Source organism: Passer domesticus, chromosome 4 (assembly GCF_036417665.1).
Source record: "Passer domesticus isolate bPasDom1 chromosome 4, bPasDom1.hap1, whole genome shotgun sequence".
NCBI lineage: Eukaryota > Metazoa > Chordata > Aves > Passeriformes > Passeridae > Passer > Passer domesticus.
The window spans coordinates 843,012-862,281 of record NC_087477.1 but is presented as its reverse complement, the minus strand read 5'-3'; the positions used below and the strand labels follow the sequence as shown (position 1 = coordinate 862,281).

General features: G+C 50.5%; 1 long non-coding RNA gene across 2 annotated transcripts; it reads right to left on the bottom strand.

Moving 5' to 3' along the window:
* Positions 1 to 8,332: 8,332 nt before the first annotated feature.
* LOC135298343 (uncharacterized) lies at positions 8,333 to 9,270 on the bottom strand. Of its 2 annotated transcripts, XR_010360331.1 has the most exons (3): positions 9,151 to 9,270; positions 8,851 to 9,040; positions 8,333 to 8,588 (listed from the first exon to the last, which is right to left on the bottom strand). It is a non-coding gene; the product is annotated as an uncharacterized LOC135298343 (long non-coding RNA). The 2 variants fall into 2 exon arrangements; XR_010360330.1 differs by having other exon boundaries at positions 8,851 to 9,256.
* Between the last annotated feature and the right edge of the window lie 10,000 nt (positions 9,271 to 19,270).

Genomic DNA, 19,270 nt, shown 5'->3' with positions numbered 1-19,270 from the left:
TGAGCTCTCTTGGTGTTGGTGTGTGTGGTCCACACTGCTTAGGAGATCTTCTTCTGTCCTTCTTCTTCTTTTGCAGGCTGCTGCTGTCTCTCTTAGGCTTTTGTTCTGTTTTTCTGATGGTGGCTGTGGTGTTTGCCTGGCCATTGGCAGAAGAGTTTTATGTTTTTTGCTGGGATGCGTCTTGGGCCTGCTGCTGTAGAGACACAAGCATATCCTCCCTCCCAAGTAATGAATGGGAAAGGGCCCATAATTTGTTTGGATTCAGGGTCTTTGATCAACACAGGTGGCTTTTCTTTTTATTGGGCTGCCAATTAAATATAAAATGCCTGATGACTGGGGGAGTTGTTGAAAAAGTTGAGCACATCAAGGGCCTTGGCCTCCAATGGGAGATACTATGTGGACTCCCTGTCTCTGTTGATCAAGGATCCTTTGGATGGAAGAGTGGGCCCTCTGGACTATGGACTGTCCTGTGGCAGAGTGTGGTATGGCTGTGACATGTTTTGTAGCCCACTGGTCAGAAAATGGTTGGAATCAGTGGGAGGTATAAGCAGGACCATGATCAGTTTTAATTTCCTGTGGAACAGGGGAGGTGGAAAAGGCTAAAAAGGAACGTTTTATAGCATCTTTTGATTTTTCAGCAGCATGGGCAGGGGCAGAAACCGCAGCGTTGTCGGTGTGGATTGAGACGGGGATGTATTTTAGTCTCCCAAAAGGGGCTTGGTGTGTGATGTGAGATTGCCCGATCTGGAGAGTCTTTAGTCCTCTTGGATTGAGTGCAGCTCTGACAGAAGCAAAGGCACGTTGCTGACAATTTGGGCAGGTGGCTGCCATGAATCTTGCCTGATCTTGGGTAATTTTAAAGATGCTGAGCGGTGCAGGAATGTTTTGATGGTAGAAGTGGTGGCGGATCCTAGCCTGGTCAGAAAGATTCCGTAGGGAGGTTTGGAGAAGCATTGCTGAGGCATCTGCTCTAGCATTGCCTACTATAAATGCAGGAAGGGTGGTATGAGACCTTGTGTGCATGATATAGTGTGGGTGTTGTCTGTGGGACAGAAGAGAAATGAAAGGGGAAAGCAAATGCTCTAGTTGGGGTTAGAAATGTCTTTGAAAATGGAATTTTCGGCCCGCTGCACTAGGTCATAGACATGTGCCGAATCAGTGATCAAAGGAAGAGGTTCTTTGAAAGTGGAGAAGGTCCTAAGGACTGCAGTCAATTCAGCAATTTGGGCAGGGTGAGGATCCCCTGGCTTGGCTTTTGTCTCTTGAGCAATGCGGGCCCAGGGCAGTGCAGAGCAGGGTGGGAAGCAGAGCCCGGAGCCTTTGGAGGCTGCAAGCCTTAAACATCAGCCCCTGCAGCAGCCCAGATGCAGGTGCCACAGTTGCCAAGGCTGTCAAGGCCTTGAGAGCGGGCAGGTGGATTTTGCATCCCTGTGGGCTGATGGCGGCTCTGGAGCCAGGAGTGGCTGTGGCTGCAGCAGGAAGGGTGGCTGAAAGTTTCCTGCCTTGCTTTGGTGGCATGGCTGCAGGGGCCAGTGCAGTGAGAGCCCCCTCTGTGCTGGTGAGAGCTCAGCTCTTGGGGACGCGGCTGTGCCCCAGCCCAGGAGCAGCAGCAGTGGCCAGCGGCAGCAGTGGTGTCAGTGGGACCCCCTGTGCACAGGGAGCCCCAGCCGCGGGGTGGCCGTGGCAGCAGCCCCAGGGAGCTCCAGCCCCGGGATCCCGCAACAAGTGGAAATCCCAACTGTGCAAACGCTGCCTGTGCCTCTTGGGTTTTCTTTGGTTGAGGGGATTTCGAGGTACGTTAGAAGTCTCTTTTTCTCTAACTTAGCTGTCGAAGGAAGAGTTGAGAAGTATGTGCTTCACTCTCTTAAGGTTGATTTTTATATTTTGTCTAAAACATTTTTTTGCTGGCCTGCTGAGGTTTGTTCAGCAGGTCAGCTTAAGGTACTCTTTTTGCCTCTTGGGTTGGTGTTATCTTTTATATTAAAACCTGACTATACTATGTTTACAAGAATGTTTTAATAGCTATTACTTAAGTTAGATAGTGACTTTCTACTTGAAACCACAATGTGAATGGTAATATCGTCTTTCATATGGATGCTAGCGAGAAGAAAGAGGAAGGACTGGGTACACCCAAATTTTTCTATCTATGTAGATAATACCAAACTCTTTCGTACAAGGTTCAAAACCTCTGTCTACAGTGCTCTAAATGTTTTCCGTTCACTTTGTGATTACTATTACTAGACTATCTAAATTGTTGTGACTTTTAATTCTTGACATAAAGGTGGTAACATGCTTTATGGGTTAAATTCAAAGGCCCAGGGGTCTTTGGCTACATGCCAGGGTCTCTGAACCCCCTGCCAGGGATTTAAAGCCCCCTGGCTGGGGCTGGAATCATTTAGGATGGTCAGGGGGAGGTCCGGGGTTCTGACAGCGCCCAAAGGAATGAGAAAGAGAAGTGAAGTTTTATAAAGAATCATTATTTATTTGCTGAACATCGGCAAACACGAGGATTTACAGAACACATTTCATTACAACAATCCTCATAACAACAACAACAACAATCTACTGCACATATTTCCATGGGATCCTATGGACTAACAATCTTCAAAACATATTTACAAAGAACTACTAACCTAAGAACATATTTACAAAAATATCCTAACTTTTCAAACATATATACACCGCCGTAATATCTACAGCCATCATCTGCATCAGTCCTGGAAGGAAGAAAGAAGCAAAGCTGGAGTCAGCTGCCAGCACTGGGCCCAGCTGGGCCCCAGGAGCTGGGACAGGGCTGGCAGGGCTGGTGTGGCCCCAGGCAAGTGCAGGGCAGGCCAGGGCTGGTGCTTGTGGCAGCACAATCCAGGCCCCCTGCGGGCAGCGTGTCCCTGAGCGGGGCCATCCAGCCCAGCCCCAGCCTGGCGCCAGGGCAGCCACTGTGTCTGTGGGCAGGGCATGGGGAGCATCTGCCTGTCTTACTTGTGGGGCTCCATCTTCATCCAAGGACCATGGGCTCCTCCTCATCCTTCTCATCCACTTCCATCGCCTCGATGTCATCCTCCTCATCAACTTCCATCTCCTCAACCTGGTCTTCCACGTCCACCTCCATCATCTCTTCCTCATTCAGCACCATGTCCACTTCCATCGCCACCACAGTGTCTCTGTTAGTCTGCAAGAGACAGCACAATCTCACAGTGGGGTTCCTGTCCCACACCATCCATTCCCACATGGCTGCAGCCTGCTCAAGCAGGCTGCCTCCTCCCTGGAATGGCACAGTACCTCCACTGGCGCAGCAGTGCTCATCCTGCTGGGGTTGGTGCTCCAGAGCAGGCAGCAGGAAAAGGCCAGGCAGCAGCAGCAACAGCTGAGTGCTGACGGGCAGAGCGCAGAGCGAGCGCCAACTGAGCGCTGGCAGCAGGCCGAGTGTCTGCTGTGGTGGTTTCCAGGTGCTGGACGTTCCACCTGGAACGCTGTGGGAGCTGTGATGTCACAGAAGTTTCAGGGCCGCTCCACACTGGGAGATGGGCATGGTGGAATGATGAAATCCTTGAATGGTTTGGCCTGGAAGGGACCCTAAGGATCATCTGGTTCCAAGCTGAGCAGCCTCCCAGCACAGCAGGTTGCTGCGGCCCCTGTCCAAGCTGGCCTTGGATGTTGGCGGGCATGGGGTATGCACAGCCTCTCTGCGCTGGTCCCTGTGTCAGGGACAAGCACCCTGACAGGAAAGAACTTCTTGCCATCATGGAATGGATTCCAGCTCTTGCAGTTTCATCCCATTCCCCCTTGTTCTGTGACTTCAGTTGCTGACAAAGAGTCCTCTCCCACTTCCCTGTGGGTCAGGCTGTTCCTGCAGTGTCACACATGTGGCTGAAGCTGCAGCCAGGAGAGAGAGAAGCCAAGCTGGCAGAGAGAGGAAATGGGGAAAGTGACATGAGAGATGAGAGGAGAAGGAAAAAGTAGAGACATGCAAGGCATTGGGTTGGGTGATTTGTGGCATTCATGCCTTTTATTAGAGGCCAGGTTCTCTGGTGCACTCAATGACTGTGTGATTGCGGCGTGTCCACAGTGAGCCCGTGTGAGCGAGCTGCACTCCCAGAGGCCGGAGCACACTTGCTTCAAGTGCTGATGAATGAGGCCAGAGATGGGTCTTTGTGTGGAACTCCAAACTCTGTGCATTGCCATGAAGAGGGTCCAGGGCCAGAGAGAAAATGAGGCTGGGGTCTGAGGGTTTCATTCGGGGGGGAGAAGGGGTGAAGCCAGGACCAGCAGGGGAGAAGAGAGAGGAGAACATTCTCTGGAGAGTAGATCTAAGGAAAAAATGGCAGTTGAAGTGGGTGATAGCAACAAAACCTGCGGATTGCAAGAGGCTGCAAGTGGCCATGGGTGAGAGCCTTGCATTCAGAGGGGTTTCTCTGTTTCACCTTGGTCCCCTTTGCCCTAAGGTATTACAGTTGCAATGAGAGGCCCCTGGGCCTCCACAAGTGCCCCCTTTTTGTTTTCAAGAATGAAGGCTTCTGCCATGGACTTTTGCAAGCGTTGAGCAAAACTGGATAGAATAACCAAGACAATGAATACAAGAAACAAAGCCCACAAAACAGTCTTGACTAAATCACAGAATCACAGAAACATGAGTTTGGAAGAGACCCCTAAGATCATCAAGTCCAACCTATGCCCTAACATCTCAACTAGACTATAGCACCAAGTGGCATGTCCAGTCTTTTTTTAAACACATCCAGTGATGGTGATTCCACCACCTCCCTGGGAAGACAATTCCAGTGCTTTATTATTCTTTCAGTGAAAATTTTTTTCCTAATATCTAACCTATACCTTCCCTGACGTAGCTTGAGACTGTGTCCCCTTGTTCTGTCAGTTGCTGCCCGGTGGAAGAGACCGACCCCCACCTGTCTACAACCTCCCTTCAGGAAGTTGTAGAGAGCAATAAGGTCACCTCTAAGCCTCCTCTTCTCCAGGCTAAACAACCCCAGCTCCCTCAAATGTTCCTCATAGGGCTTGTTTTCCAAGCCCCTCACCAGCCTCGTTGCTCTCCTCTGGACACGCTCAAGTATCTCAATATCCTTCCTAAATTGAGGGGCCCAGAACTGGACACAGTACTCAAGATGTGGCCTCACCAGTGCCGAGTACAGGGGGAGAATGACCTCCCTGCTCCTGCTGCTCACACAAGTCCTAATGCAGGCCAGGATGCCGTTGGCCTTCTTGGCCACCAAGGCACATTGCTGGCTCATATCCAATCGGCTGTCAACCAGCACCCCCAGGTCCCTTTCTGCCTGAACACTATCCAGCCACACCGTCCCCAGCCTGTAACGCTGTAGGGGATTTTTGTGGCCAAAATGCAGAACACGGCACTTAGACTTATTAGACTTCATATTGTTGGACGTAAAGATGAAAGCCAGCCTTTCATGCCCCAGTCTTTCAACAGTCCAGTGAGCCAGTCGTTGTTGCCTTTTGTCTGGATCTTATTGATTTGATCTGTGAGCAGCTGGCCGCTCTGGTATACTGAGTCCCTATGTGAGAAGAGGTTGACATGTGTGGCCATGGGCAAGAAATTGTGGCTTGGCTGTGGAACCACCCATGCGAAGGCATGCGGCATAGTGAGGAGCATCCAGCTTCCTGCTGCAGTGGCAAGAAAGGACAGCATCCTTTGACTTTAGCTAATTTACTAGTGGGTGGAGGCTTGGGTGGCCTGAAAGTAAAGAGATAGGGAGATTGCAATGTGAAACTGAAATTCTGGTCCCACTAAACTTTCTCTTCTGTAAGGCAAGGGTTTGAAGTCAGCTTATTAGAAGAATCAAATATCAAGGCTAGAATACAGTTTTTCCAATTGTTAAGCGGGATATCGCAGTTAGTGGTGTCTGAGCTCTCTTGGTGTTGGTGTGTGTGGTCCACACTGCTTAGGAGATCTTCTTCTGTCCTTCTTCTTCTTTTGCAGGCTGCTGCTGTCTCTCTTAGGCTTTTGTTCTGTTTTTCTGATGGTGGCTGTGGTGTTTGCCTGGCCATTGGCAGAAGAGTTTTATGTTTTTTGCTGGGATGCGTCTTGGGCCTGCTGCTGTAGAGACACAAGCATATCCTCCCTCCCAAGTAATGAATGGGAAAGGGCCCATAATTTGTTTGGATTCAGGGTCTTTGATCAACACAGGTGGCTTTTCTTTTTATTGGGCTGCCAATTAAATATAAAATGCCTGATGACTGGGGGAGTTGTTGAAAAAGTTGAGCACATCAAGGGCCTTGGCCTCCAATGGGAGATACTATGTGGACTCCCTGTCTCTGTTGATCAAGGATCCTTTGGATGGAAGAGTGGGCCCTCTGGACTATGGACTGTCCTGTGGCAGAGTGTGGTATGGCTGTGACATGTTTTGTAGCCCACTGGTCAGAAAACGGTTGGAATCAGTGGGAGGTATAAGCAGGACCATGATCAGTTTTAATTTCCTGTGGAACAGGGGAGGTGGAAAAGGCTAAAAAGGAACGTTTTATAGCATCTTTTGATTTTTCAGCAGCATGGGCAGGGGCAGAAACCGCAGCGTTGTCGGTGTGGATTGAGACGGGGATGTATTTTAGTCTCCCAAAAGGGGCTTGGTGTGTGATGTGAGATTGCCCGATCTGGAGAGTCTTTAGTCCTCTTGGATTGAGTGCAGCTCTGACAGAAGCAAAGGCACGTTGCTGACAATTTGGGCAGGTGGCTGCCATGAATCTTGCCTGATCTTGGGTAATTTTAAAGATGCTGAGCGGTGCAGGAATGTTTTGATGGTAGAAGTGGTGGCGGATCCTAGCCTGGTCAGAAAGATTCCGTAGGGAGGTTTGGAGAAGCATTGCTGAGGCATCTGCTCTAGCATTGCCTACTATAAATGCAGGAAGGGTGGTATGAGACCTTGTGTGCATGATATAGTGTGGGTGTTGTCTGTGGGACAGAAGAGAAATGAAAGGGGAAAGCAAATGCTCTAGTTGGGGTTAGAAATGTCTTTGAAAATGGAATTTTCGGCCCGCTGCACTAGGTCATAGACATGTGCCGAATCAGTGATCAAAGGAAGAGGTTCTTTGAAAGTGGAGAAGGTCCTAAGGACTGCAGTCAATTCAGCAATTTGGGCAGGGTGAGGATCCCCTGGCTTGGCTTTTGTCTCTTGAGCAATGCGGGCCCAGGGCAGTGCAGAGCAGGGTGGGAAGCAGAGCCCGGAGCCTTTGGAGGCTGCAAGCCTTAAACATCAGCCCCTGCAGCAGCCCAGATGCAGGTGCCACAGTTGCCAAGGCTGTCAAGGCCTTGAGAGCGGGCAGGTGGATTTTGCATCCCTGTGGGCTAATGGCGGCTCTGGAGCCAGGAGTGGCTGTGGCTGCAGCAGGAAGGGTGGCTGAAAGTTTCCTGCCTTGCTTTGGTGGCATGGCTGCAGGGGCCAGTGCAGTGAGAGCCCCCTCTGTGCTGGTGAGAGCTCAGCTCTTGGGGACGCGGCTGTGCCCCAGCCCAGGAGCAGCAGCAGTGGCCAGCGGCAGCAGTGGTGTCAGTGGGACCCCCTGTGCACAGGGAGCCCCAGCCGCGGGGTGGCCGTGGCAGCAGCCCCAGGGAGCTCCAGCCCCGGGATCCCGGAACAAGTGGAAATCCCAACTGTGCAAACGCTGCCTGTGCCTCTTGGGTTTTCTTTGGTTGAGGGGATTTCGAGGTACGTTAGAAGTCTCTTTTTCTCTAACTTAGCTGTCGAAGGAAGAGTTGAGAAGTATGTGCTTCACTCTCTTAAGGTTGATTTTTATATTTTGTCTAAAACATTTTTTTGCTGGCCTGCTGAGGTTTGTTCAGCAGGTCAGCTTAAGGTACTCTTTTTGCCTCTTGGGTTGGTGTTATCTTTTATATTAAAACCTGACTATACTATGTTTACAAGAATGTTTTAATAGCTATTACTTAAGTTAGATAGTGACTTTCTACTTGAAACCACAATGTGAATGGTAATATCGTCTTTCATATGGATGCTAGCGAGAAGAAAGAGGAAGGACTGGGTACACCCAAATTTTTCTATCTATGTAGATAATACCAAACTCTTTCGTACAAGGTTCAAAACCTCTGTCTACAGTGCTCTAAATGTTTTCCGTTCACTTTGTGATTACTATTACTAGACTATCTAAATTGTTGTGACTTTTAATTCTTGACATAAAGGTGGTAACATGCTTTATGGGTTAAATTCAAAGGCCCAGGGGTCTTTGGCTACATGCCAGGGTCTCTGAACCCCCTGCCAGGGATTTAAAGCCCCCTGGCTGGGGCTGGAATCATTTAGGATGGTCAGGGGGAGGTCCGGGGTTCTGACAGTGCCCAAAGGAATGAGAAAGAGAAGTGAAGTTTTATAAAGAATCATTATTTATTTGCTGAACATCGGCAAACACGAGGATTTACAGAACACATTTCATTACAACAATCCTCATAACAACAACAACAACAATCTACTGCACATATTTCCATGGGATCCTATGGAGTAACAATCTTCAAAACATATTTACAAAGAACTACTAACCTAAGAACATATTTACAAAAATATCCTAACTTTTCAAACATATATACACCGCCGTAATATCTACAGCCATCATCTGCATCAGTCCTGGAAGGAAGAAAGAAGCAAAGCTGGAGTCAGCTGCCAGCACTGGGCCCAGCTGGGCCCCAGGAGCTGGGACAGGGCTGGCAGGGCTGGTGTGGCCCCAGGCAAGTGCAGGGCAGGCCAGGGCTGGTGCTTGTGGCAGCACAATCCAGGCCCCCTGCGGGCAGCGTGTCCCTGAGCGGGGCCATCCAGCCCAGCCCCAGCCTGGCGCCAGGGCAGCCACTGTGTCTGTGGGCAGGGCATGGAGAGCATCTGCCTGTCTTACTTGTGGGGCTCCATCTTCATCCAAGGACCATGGGCTCCTCCTCATCCTTCTCATCCACTTCCATCGCCTCGATGTCATCCTCCTCATCAACTTCCATCTCCTCAACCTGGTCTTCCACGTCCACCTCCATCATCTCTTCCTCATTCAGCACCATGTCCACTTCCATCGCCACCACAGTGTCTCTGTTAGTCTGCAAGAGACAGCACAATCTCACAGTGGGGTTCCTGTCCCACACCATCCATTGCCACATGGCTGCAGCCTGCTCAAGCAGGCTGCCTCCTCCCTGGAATGGCACAGTACCTCCACTGGCGCAGCAGTGCTCATCCTGCTGGGGTTGGTGCTCCAGAGCAGGCAGCAGGAAAAGGCCAGGCAGCAGCAGCAACAGCTGAGTGCTGACGGGCAGAGCGCAGAGCGAGCGCCAACTGAGCGCTGGCAGCAGGCCGAGTGTCTGCTGTGGTGGTTTCCAGGTGCTGGACGTTCCACCTGGAACGCTGTGGGAGCTGTGATGTCACAGAAGTTTCAGGGCCGCTCCACACTGGGAGATGGGCATGGTGGAATGATGAAATCCTTGAATGGTTTGGCCTGGAAGGGACCCTAAGGATCATCTGGTTCCAAGCTGAGCAGCCTCCCAGCACAGCAGGTTGCTGCGGCCCCTGTCCAAGCTGGCCTTGGATGTTGGTGGGCATGGGGTATGCACAGCCTCTCTGCGCTGGTCCCTGTGTCAGGGACAAGCACCCTGACAGGAAAGAACTTCTTGCCATCATGGAATGGATTCCAGCTCTTGCAGTTTCATCCCATTCCCCCTTGTTCTGTGACTTCAGTTGCTGACAAAGAGTCCCCTCCCACTTCCCTGTGGGTCAGGCTGTTCCTGCAGTGTCACACATGTGGCTGAAGCTGCAGCCAGGAGAGAGAGAAGCCAAGCTGGCAGAGAGAGGAAATGGGGAAAGTGACATGAGAGATGAGAGGAGAAGGAAAAAGTAGAGACATGCAAGGCATTGGGTTGGGTGATTTGTGGCATTCATGCCTTTTATTAGAGGCCAGGTTCTCTGGTGCACTCAATGACTGTGTGATTGCGGCGTGTCCACAGTGAGCCCGTGTGAGCGAGCTGCACTCCCAGAGGCCGGAGCACACTTGCTTCAAGTGCTGATGAATGAGGCCAGAGATGGGTCTTTGTGTGGAACTCCAAACGCTGTGCATTGCCATGAAGAGGGTCCAGGGCCAGAGAGAAAATGAGGCTGGGGTCTGAGGGTTTCATTCGGGGGGGAGAAGGGGTGAAGCCAGGACCAGCAGGGGAGAAGAGAGAGGAGAACATTCTCTGGAGAGTAGATCTAAGGAAAAAATGGCAGTTGAAGTGGGTGATAGCAACAAAACCTGCGGATTGCAAGAGGCTGCAAGTGGCCATGGGTGAGAGCCTTGCATTCAGAGGGGTTTCTCTGTTTCACCTTGGTCCCCTTTGCCCTAAGGTATTACAGTTGCAATGAGAGGCCCCTGGGCCTCCACAAGTGCCCCCTTTTTGTTTTCAAGAATGAAGGCTTCTGCCATGGACTTTTGCAAGCGTTGAGCAAAACTGGATAGAATAACCAAGACAATGAATACAAGAAACAAAGCCCACAAAACAGTCTTGACTAAATCACAGAATCACAGAAACATGAGTTTGGAAGAGACCCCTAAGATCATCAAGTCCAACCTATGCCCTAACATCTCAACTAGACTATAGCACCAAGTGGCATGTCCAGTCTTTTTTTAAACACATCCAGTGATGGTGATTCCACCACCTCCCTGGGAAGACAATTCCAGTGCTTTATTATTCTTTCAGTGAAAATTTTTTTCCTAATATCTAACTTATACCTTCCCTGACATAGCTTGAGACTGTGTCCCCTTGTTCTGTCAGTTGCTGCCCGGTGGAAGAGACCGACCCCCACCTGTCTACAACCTCCCTTCAGGAAGTTGTAGAGAGCAATAAGGTCACCTCTAAGCCTCCTCTTCTCCAGGCTAAACAACCCCAGCTCCCTCAAATGTTCCTCGTAGGGCTTGTTTTCCAAGCCCCTCACCAGCCTCGTTGCTCTCCTCTGGACACGCTCAAGTATCTCAATATCCTTCCTAAATTGAGGGGCCCAGAACTGGACACAGTACTCAAGATGTGGCCTCACCAGTGCCGAGTACAGGGGGAGAATGACCTCCCTGCTCCTGCTGCTCACACAAGTCCTAATGCAGGCCAGGATGCCGTTGGCCTTCTTGGCCACCAAGGCACATTGCTGGCTCATATCCAATCGGCTGTCAACCAGCACCCCCAGGTCCCTTTCTGCCTGAACACTATCCAGCCACACCGTCCCCAGCCTGTAACGCTGTAGGGGATTTTTGTGGCCAAAATGCAGAACACGGCACTTAGACTTATTAGACTTCATATTGTTGGACGTAAAGATGAAAGCCAGCCTTTCATGCCCCAGTCTTTCAACAGTCCAGTGAGCCAGTCGTTGTTGCCTTTTGTCTGGATCTTATTGATTTGATCTGTGAGCAGCTGGCCGCTCTGGTATACTGAGTCCCTATGTGAGAAGAGGTTGACATGTGTGGCCATGGGCAAGAAATTGTGGCTTGGCTGTGGAACCACCCATGCGAAGGCATGCGGCATAGTGAGGAGCATCCAGCTTCCTGCTGCAGTGGCAAGAAAGGACAGCATCCTTTGACTTTAGCTAATTTACTAGTGGGTGGAGGCTTGGGTGGCCTGAAAGTAAAGAGATAGGGAGATTGCAATGTGAAACTGAAATTCTGGTCCCACTAAACTTTCTCTTCTGTAAGGCAAGGGTTTGAAGTCAGCTTATTAGAAGAATCAAATATCAAGGCTAGAATACAGTTTTTCCAATTGTTAAGCGGGATATCGCAGTTAGTGGTGTCTGAGCTCTCTTGGTGTTGGTGTGTGTGGTCCACACTGCTTAGGAGATCTTCTTCTGTCCTTCTTCTTCTTTTGCAGGCTGCTGCTGTCTCTCTTAGGCTTTTGTTCTGTTTTTCTGATGGTGGCTGTGGTGTTTGCCTGGCCATTGGCAGAAGAGTTTTATGTTTTTTGCTGGGATGCGTCTTGGGCCTGCTCCTGTAGAGACACAAGCATATCCTCCCTCCCAAGTAATGAATGGGAAAGGGCCCATAATTTGTTTGGATTCAGGGTCTTTGATCAACACAGGTGGCTTTTCTTTTTATTGGGCTGCCAATTAAATATAAAATGCCTGATGACTGGGGGAGTTGTTGAAAAAGTTGAGCACATCAAGGGCCTTGGCCTCCAATGGGAGATACTATGTGGACTCCCTGTCTCTGTTGATCAAGGATCCTTTGGATGGAAGAGTGGGCCCTCTGGACTATGGACTGTCCTGTGGCAGAGTGTGGTATGGCTGTGACATGTTTTGTAGCCCACTGGTCAGAAAACGGTTGGAATCAGTGGGAGGTATAAGCAGGACCATGATCAGTTTTAATTTCCTGTGGAACAGGGGAGGTGGAAAAGGCTAAAAAGGAACGTTTTATAGCATCTTTTGATTTTTCAGCAGCATGGGCAGGGGCAGAAACCGCAGCGTTGTCGGTGTGGATTGAGACGGGGATGTATTTTAGTCTCCCAAAAGGGGCTTGGTGTGTGATGTGAGATTGCCCGATCTGGAGAGTCTTTAGTCCTCTTGGATTGAGTGCAGCTCTGACAGAAGCAAAGGCACGTTGCTGACAATTTGGGCAGGTGGCTGCCATGAATCTTGCCTGATCTTGGGTAATTTTAAAGATGCTGAGCGGTGCAGGAATGTTTTGATGGTAGAAGTGGTGGCGGATCCTAGCCTGGTCAGAAAGATTCCGTAGGGAGGTTTGGAGAAGCATTGCTGAGGCATCTGCTCTAGCATTGCCTACTATAAATGCAGGAAGGGTGGTATGAGACCTTGTGTGCATGATATAGTGTGGGTGTTGTCTGTGGGACAGAAGAGAAATGAAAGGGGAAAGCAAATGCTCTAGTTGGGGTTAGAAATGTCTTTGAAAATGGAATTTTCGGCCCGCTGCACTAGGTCATAGACATGTGCCGAATCAGTGATCAAAGGAAGAGGTTCTTTGAAAGTGGAGAAGGTCCTAAGGACTGCAGTCAATTCAGCAATTTGGGCAGGGTGAGGATCCCCTGGCTTGGCTTTTGTCTCTTGAGCAATGCGGGCCCAGGGCAGTGCAGAGCAGGGTGGGAAGCAGAGCCCGGAGCCTTTGGAGGCTGCAAGCCTTAAACATCAGCCCCTGCAGCAGCCCAGATGCAGGTGCCACAGTTGCCAAGGCTGTCAAGGCCTTGAGAGCGGGCAGGTGGATTTTGCATCCCTGTGGGCTGATGGCGGCTCTGGAGCCAGGAGTGGCTGTGGCTGCAGCAGGAAGGGTGGCTGAAAGTTTCCTGCCTTGCTTTGGTGGCATGGCTGCAGGGGCCAGTGCAGTGAGAGCCCCCTCTGTGCTGGTGAGAGCTCAGCTCTTGGGGACGCGGCTGTGCCCCAGCCCAGGAGCAGCAGCAGTGGCCAGCGGCAGCAGTGGTGTCAGTGGGACCCCCTGTGCACAGGGAGCCCCAGCCGCGGGGTGGCCGTGGCAGCAGCCCCAGGGAGCTCCAGCCCCGGGATCCCGGAACAAGTGGAAATCCCAACTGTGCAAACGCTGCCTGTGCCTCTTGGGTTTTCTTTGGTTGAGGGGATTTCGAGGTACGTTAGAAGTCTCTTTTTCTCTAACTTAGCTGTCGAAGGAAGAGTTGAGAAGTATGTGCTTCACTCTCTTAAGGTTGATTTTTATATTTTGTCTAAAACATTTTTTTGCTGGCCTGCTGAGGTTTGTTCAGCAGGTCAGCTTAAGGTACTCTTTTTGCCTCTTGGGTTGGTGTTATCTTTTATATTAAAACCTGACTATACTATGTTTACAAGAATGTTTTAATACCTATTACTTAAGTTAGATAGTGACTTTCTACTTGAAACCAATATGTGAATGGTAATATCGTCTTTCATATGGATGCTAGCGAGAAGAAAGAGGAAGGACTGGGTACACCCAAATTTTTCTATCTATGTAGATAATACCAAACTCTTTCGTACAAGGTTCAAAACCTCTGTCTACAGTGCTCTAAATGTTTTCCGTTCACTTTGTGATTACTATTACTAGACTATCTAAATTGTTGTGACTTTTAATTCTTGACATAAAGGTGGTAACATGCTTTATGGGTTAAATTCAAAGGCCCAGGGGTCTTTGGCTACATGCCAGGGTCTCTGAACCCCCTGCCAGGGATTTAAAGCCCCCTGGCTGGGGCTGGAATCATTTAGGATGGTCAGGGGGAGGTCCGGGGTTCTGACAGTGCCCAAAGGAATGAGAAAGAGAAGTGAAGTTTTATAAAGAATCATTATTTATTTGCTGAACATCGGCAAACACGAGGATTTACAGAACACATTTCATTACAACAATCCTCATAACAACAACAACAACAATCTACTGCACATATTTCCATGGGATCCTATGGAGTAACAATCTTCAAAACATATTTACAAAGAACTACTAACCTAAGAACATATTTACAAAAATATCCTAACTTTTCAAACATATATACACCGCCGTAATATCTACAGCCATCATCTGCATCAGTCCTGGAAGGAAGAAAGAAGCAAAGCTGGAGTCAGCTGCCAGCACTGGGCCCAGCTGGGCCCCAGGAGCTGGGACAGGGCTGGCAGGGCTGGTGTGGCCCCAGGCAAGTGCAGGGCAGGCCAGGGCTGGTGCTTGTGGCAGCACAATCCAGGCCCCCTGCGGGCAGCGTGTCCCTGAGCGGGGCCATCCAGCCCAGCCCCAGCCTGGCGCCAGGGCAGCCACTGTGTCTGTGGGCAGGGCATGGGGAGCATCTGCCTGTCTTACTTGTGGGGCTCCATCTTCATCCAAGGACCATGGGCTCCTCCTCATCCTTCTCATCCACTTCCATCGCCTCGATGTCGTCCTCCTCATCAACTTCCATCTCCTCAACCTGGTCTTCCACGTCCACCTCCATCATCTCTTCCTCATTCAGCACCATGTCCACTTCCATCGCCACCACAGTGTCTCTGTTAGTCTGCAAGAGACAGCACAATCTCACAGTGGGGTTCCTGTCCCACACCATCCATTCCCACATGGCTGCAGCCTGCTCAAGCAGGCTGCCTCCTCCCTGGAATGGCACAGTACCTCCACTGGCGCAGCAGTGCTCATCCTGCTGGGGTTGGTGCTCCAGAGCAGGCAGCAGGAAAAGGCCAGGCAGCAGCAGCAACAGCTGAGTGCTGACGGGCAGAGCGCAGAGCGAGCGCCAACTGAGCGCTGGCAGCAGGCCGAGTGTCTGCTGTGGTGGTTTCCAGGTGCTGGACGTTCCACCTGGAACGCTGTGGGAGCTGTGATGTCACAGAAGTTTCAGGGCCGCTCCACACTGGGAGATGGGCATGGTGGAATGATGAAATCCTTGAATGGTTTGGCCTGGAAGGGACCCTAAGGATCATCTGGTTCCAAGCTGAGCAGCCTCCCAGCACAGCAGGTTGCTGCGGCCCCTGTCCAAGCTGGCCTTGGATGTTGGTGGGCATGGGGTATGCACAGCCTCTCTGCGCTGGTCCCTGTGCCAGGGACAAGCACCCTGACAGGAAAGAACTTCTTGCCATCATGGAATGGATTCCAGCTCTTGCAGTTTCATCCCATTCCCCCTTGTTCTGTGACTTCAGTTGCTGACAAAGAGTCCTCTCCCACTTCCCTGTGGGTCAGGCTGTTCCTGCTGTGTCACACATGTGGCTGAAGCTGCAGCCAGGAGAGAGAGAAGCCAAGCTGGCAGAGAGAGGAAATGGGGAAAGTGACATGAGAGATGAGAGGAGAAGGAAAAAGTAGAGTCATGCAAGGCATTGGGTTGGGTGGGCTGCGGGATTCCTGCCTTTTATTAGAGGCCAGGTTCTCTGGTGCACTCAATGACTGTGTGATTGCGGCGTGTCCACAGTGAGCCCGTGTGAGCGAGCTGCACTCCCAGAGGCCGGAGCACACTTGCTTCAAGTGCTGATGAATGAGGCCAGAGATGGGTCTTTGTGTGGAACTCCAAACGCTGTGCATTGCCATGAAGAGGGTCCAGGGCCAGAGAGAAAATGAGACGGGGGTCTGAGGGTTTCATTCGGGGGGGAGAAGGGGTGAAGCCAGGACCAGCAGGGGAGAAGAGAGAGGAGAACATTCTCTGGAGAGTAGATCTAAGGAAAAAATGGCAGTTGAAGTGGGTGATAGCAACAAAACCTGCGGATTGCAAGAGGCTGCAAGTGGCCATGGGTGAGAGCCTTGCATTCAGAGGGGTTTCTCTGTTTCACCTTGGTCCCCTTTGCCCTAAGGTATTACAGTTGCAATGAGAGGCCCCTGGGCCTCCACAAGTGCCCCCTTTTTGTTTTCAAGAATGAAGGCTTCTGCCATGGACTTTTGCAAGCGTTGAGCAAAACTGGATAGAATAACCAAGACAATGAATACAAGAAACAAAGCCCACAAAACAGTCTTGACTAAATCACAGAATCACAGAATCATGAGTTTGGAAGAGACCCCTAAGATCATCAAGTCCAACCTATGCCCTAACATCTCAACTAGACTATAGCACCAAGTGGCATGTCCAGTCTTTTTTTAAACACATCCAGTGATGGTGATTCCACCACCTCCCTGGGAAGACAGTTCCAGTGCTTTATTATTCTTTCAGTGAAAATTTTTTTCCTAATATCTAACCTATACCTTCCCTGACGTAGCTTGAGACTGTGTCCCCTTGTTCTGTCAGTTGCTGCCCGGTGGAAGAGACCGACCCCCACCTGTCTACAACCTCCCTTCAGGAAGTTGTAGAGAGCAATAAGGTCACCTCTAAGCCTCCTCTTCTCCAGGCTAAACAACCCCAGCTCCCTCAAATGTTCCTCGTAGGGCTTGTTTTCCAAGCCCCTCACCAGCCTCGTTGCTCTCCTCTGGACACGCTCAAGTATCTCAATATCCTTCCTAAATTGAGGGGCCCAGAACTGGACACAGTACTCAAGATGTGGCCTCACCAGTGCCGAGTACAGGGGGAGAATGACCTCCCTGCTCCTGCTGCTCACACAAGTCCTAATGCAGGCCAGGATGCCGTTGGCCTTCTTGGCCACCAAGGCACATTGCTGGCTCATATCCAATCGGCTGTCAACCAGCACCCCCAGGTCCCTTTCTGCCTGAACACTATCCAGCCACACCGTCCCCAGCCTGTAACGCTGTAGGGGATTTTTGTGGCCAAAATGCAGAACACGGCACTTAGACTTATTAGACTTCATATTGTTGGACGTAAAGATGAAAGCCAGCCTTTCATGCCCCAGTCTTTCAACAGTCCAGTGAGCCAGTCGTTGTTGCCTTTTGTCTGGATCTTATTGATTTGATCTGTGAGCAGCTGGCCGCTCTGGTATACTGAGTCCCTATGTGAGAAGAGGTTGACATGTGTGGCCATGGGCAAGAAATTGTGGCTTGGCTGTGGAACCACCCATGCGAAGGCATGCGGCATAGTTAGGAGCATCCAGCTTCCTGCTGCAGTGGCAAGAAAGGACAGCATCCTTTGACTTTAGCTAATTTACTAGTGGGTGGAGGCTTGGGTGGCCTGAAAGTAAAGAGATAGGGAGATTGCAATGTGAAACTTAAATTCTGGTCCCACTAAACTTTCTCTTCTGTAAGGCAAGGGTTTGAAGTCAGCTTATTAGAAGAATCAAATATCAAGGCTAGAATACAGTTTTTCCAATTGTTAAGCGGTATATCGCAGTTAGTGGTGTCTGAGCTCTCTTGGTGTTGGTCTGTGCGGTCCACACTGCTTAGGAGATCTTCTTCTGTCCTTCTTCTTCTTCTTTTCCAGGCTGCTGCTGTCTCTCTTAGGCTTTTGTTCTGTTTTTCTGATGGTGGCTGTGGTGTTTGCCTGGCCATTGGCAGAAGAGTTTTATGTTTTTTGCTGGGATGCGTCTTGGGCCTGCTGCTGTAGAGACACAAGCATATCCTCCCTCCCAAGTAATGAATGGGAAAGGGCCCATAATTTGTTTGGATTCAGGGTCTTTGATCAACACAGGTGGCTTTTCTTTTTATTGGGCTGCCAATTAAATATAAAATGCCTGATGACTGGGGGAGTTGTTGAAAAAGTTGAGCACATCAAGGGCCTTGGCCAGGCTCTCAATGGGAGATAATATGTGGACTCCCTGTCTCTGTTGATCAAGGATCCTTTGGATGGAAGAGTGGGCCCTCTGGACTATGGACTGTCCTGTGGCAGAGTGTGGTATGGCTGTGACATGTTTTGTAGCCCACTGGTCAGAAAACAGTTGGAATCAGTGGGAGGTATAAGCAGGACCATGATCAGTTTTAATTTCCTGTGGAACAGGGGAGGTGGAAAAGGCTAAAAAGGAACGTTTTATAGCATCTTTTGATTTTTCAGCAGCATGGGCAGGGGCAGAAACCGCAGCGTTGTCGGTGTGGATTGAGACGGGGATGTATTTTAGTCTCCCAAAAGGGGCTTGGTGTGTGATGTGAGATTGCCCGATCTGGAGAGTCTTTAGTCCTCTTGGATTGAGTGCAGCTCTGACAGAAGCAAAGGCACGTTGCTGACAATTTGGGCAGGTGGCTGCCATGAATCTTGCCTGATCTTGGGTAATTTTAAAGATGCTGAGCGGTGCAGGAATGTTTTGATGGTAGAAGTGGTGGCGGATCCTAGCCTGGTCAGAAAGATTCCGTAGGGAGGTTTGGAGAAGCATTGCTGAGGCATCTGCTCTAGCATTGCCTACTATAAATGCAGGAAGGGTGGTATGAGACCTTGTGTGCATGATATAGTGTGGGTGTTGTCTGTGGGACAGAAGAGAAATGAAAGGGGAAAGCAAATGCTCTAGTTGGGGTTAGAAATGTCTTTGAAAATGGAATTTTCGGCCCGCTGCACTAGGTCATAGACATGTGCCGAATCAGTGATCAAAGGAAGAGGTTCTTTGAAAGTGGAGAAGGTCCTAAGGACTGCAGTCAATTCAGCAATTTGGGCAGGGTGAGGATCCCCTGGCTTGGCTTTTGTCTCTTGAGCAATGCGGGCCCAGGGCAGTGCAGAGCAGGGTGGGAAGCAGAGCCCGGAGCCTTTGGAGGCTGCAAGCCTTAAACATCAGCCCCTGCAGCAGCCCAGATGCAGGTGCCACAGTTGCCAAGGCTGTCAAGGCCTTGAGAGCGGGCAGGTGGATTTTGCATCCCTGTGGGCTGATGGCGGCTCTGGAGCCAGGAGTGGCTGTGGCTGCAGCAGGAAGGGTGGCTGAAAGTTTCCTGCCTTGCTTTGGTGGCATGGCTGCAGGGGCCAGTGCAGTGAGAGCCCCCTCTGTGCTGGTGAGAGCTCAGCTCTTGGGGACGCGGCTGTGCCCCAGCCCAGGAGCAGCAGCAGTGGCCAGCGGCAGCAGTGGTGTCAGTGGGACCCCCT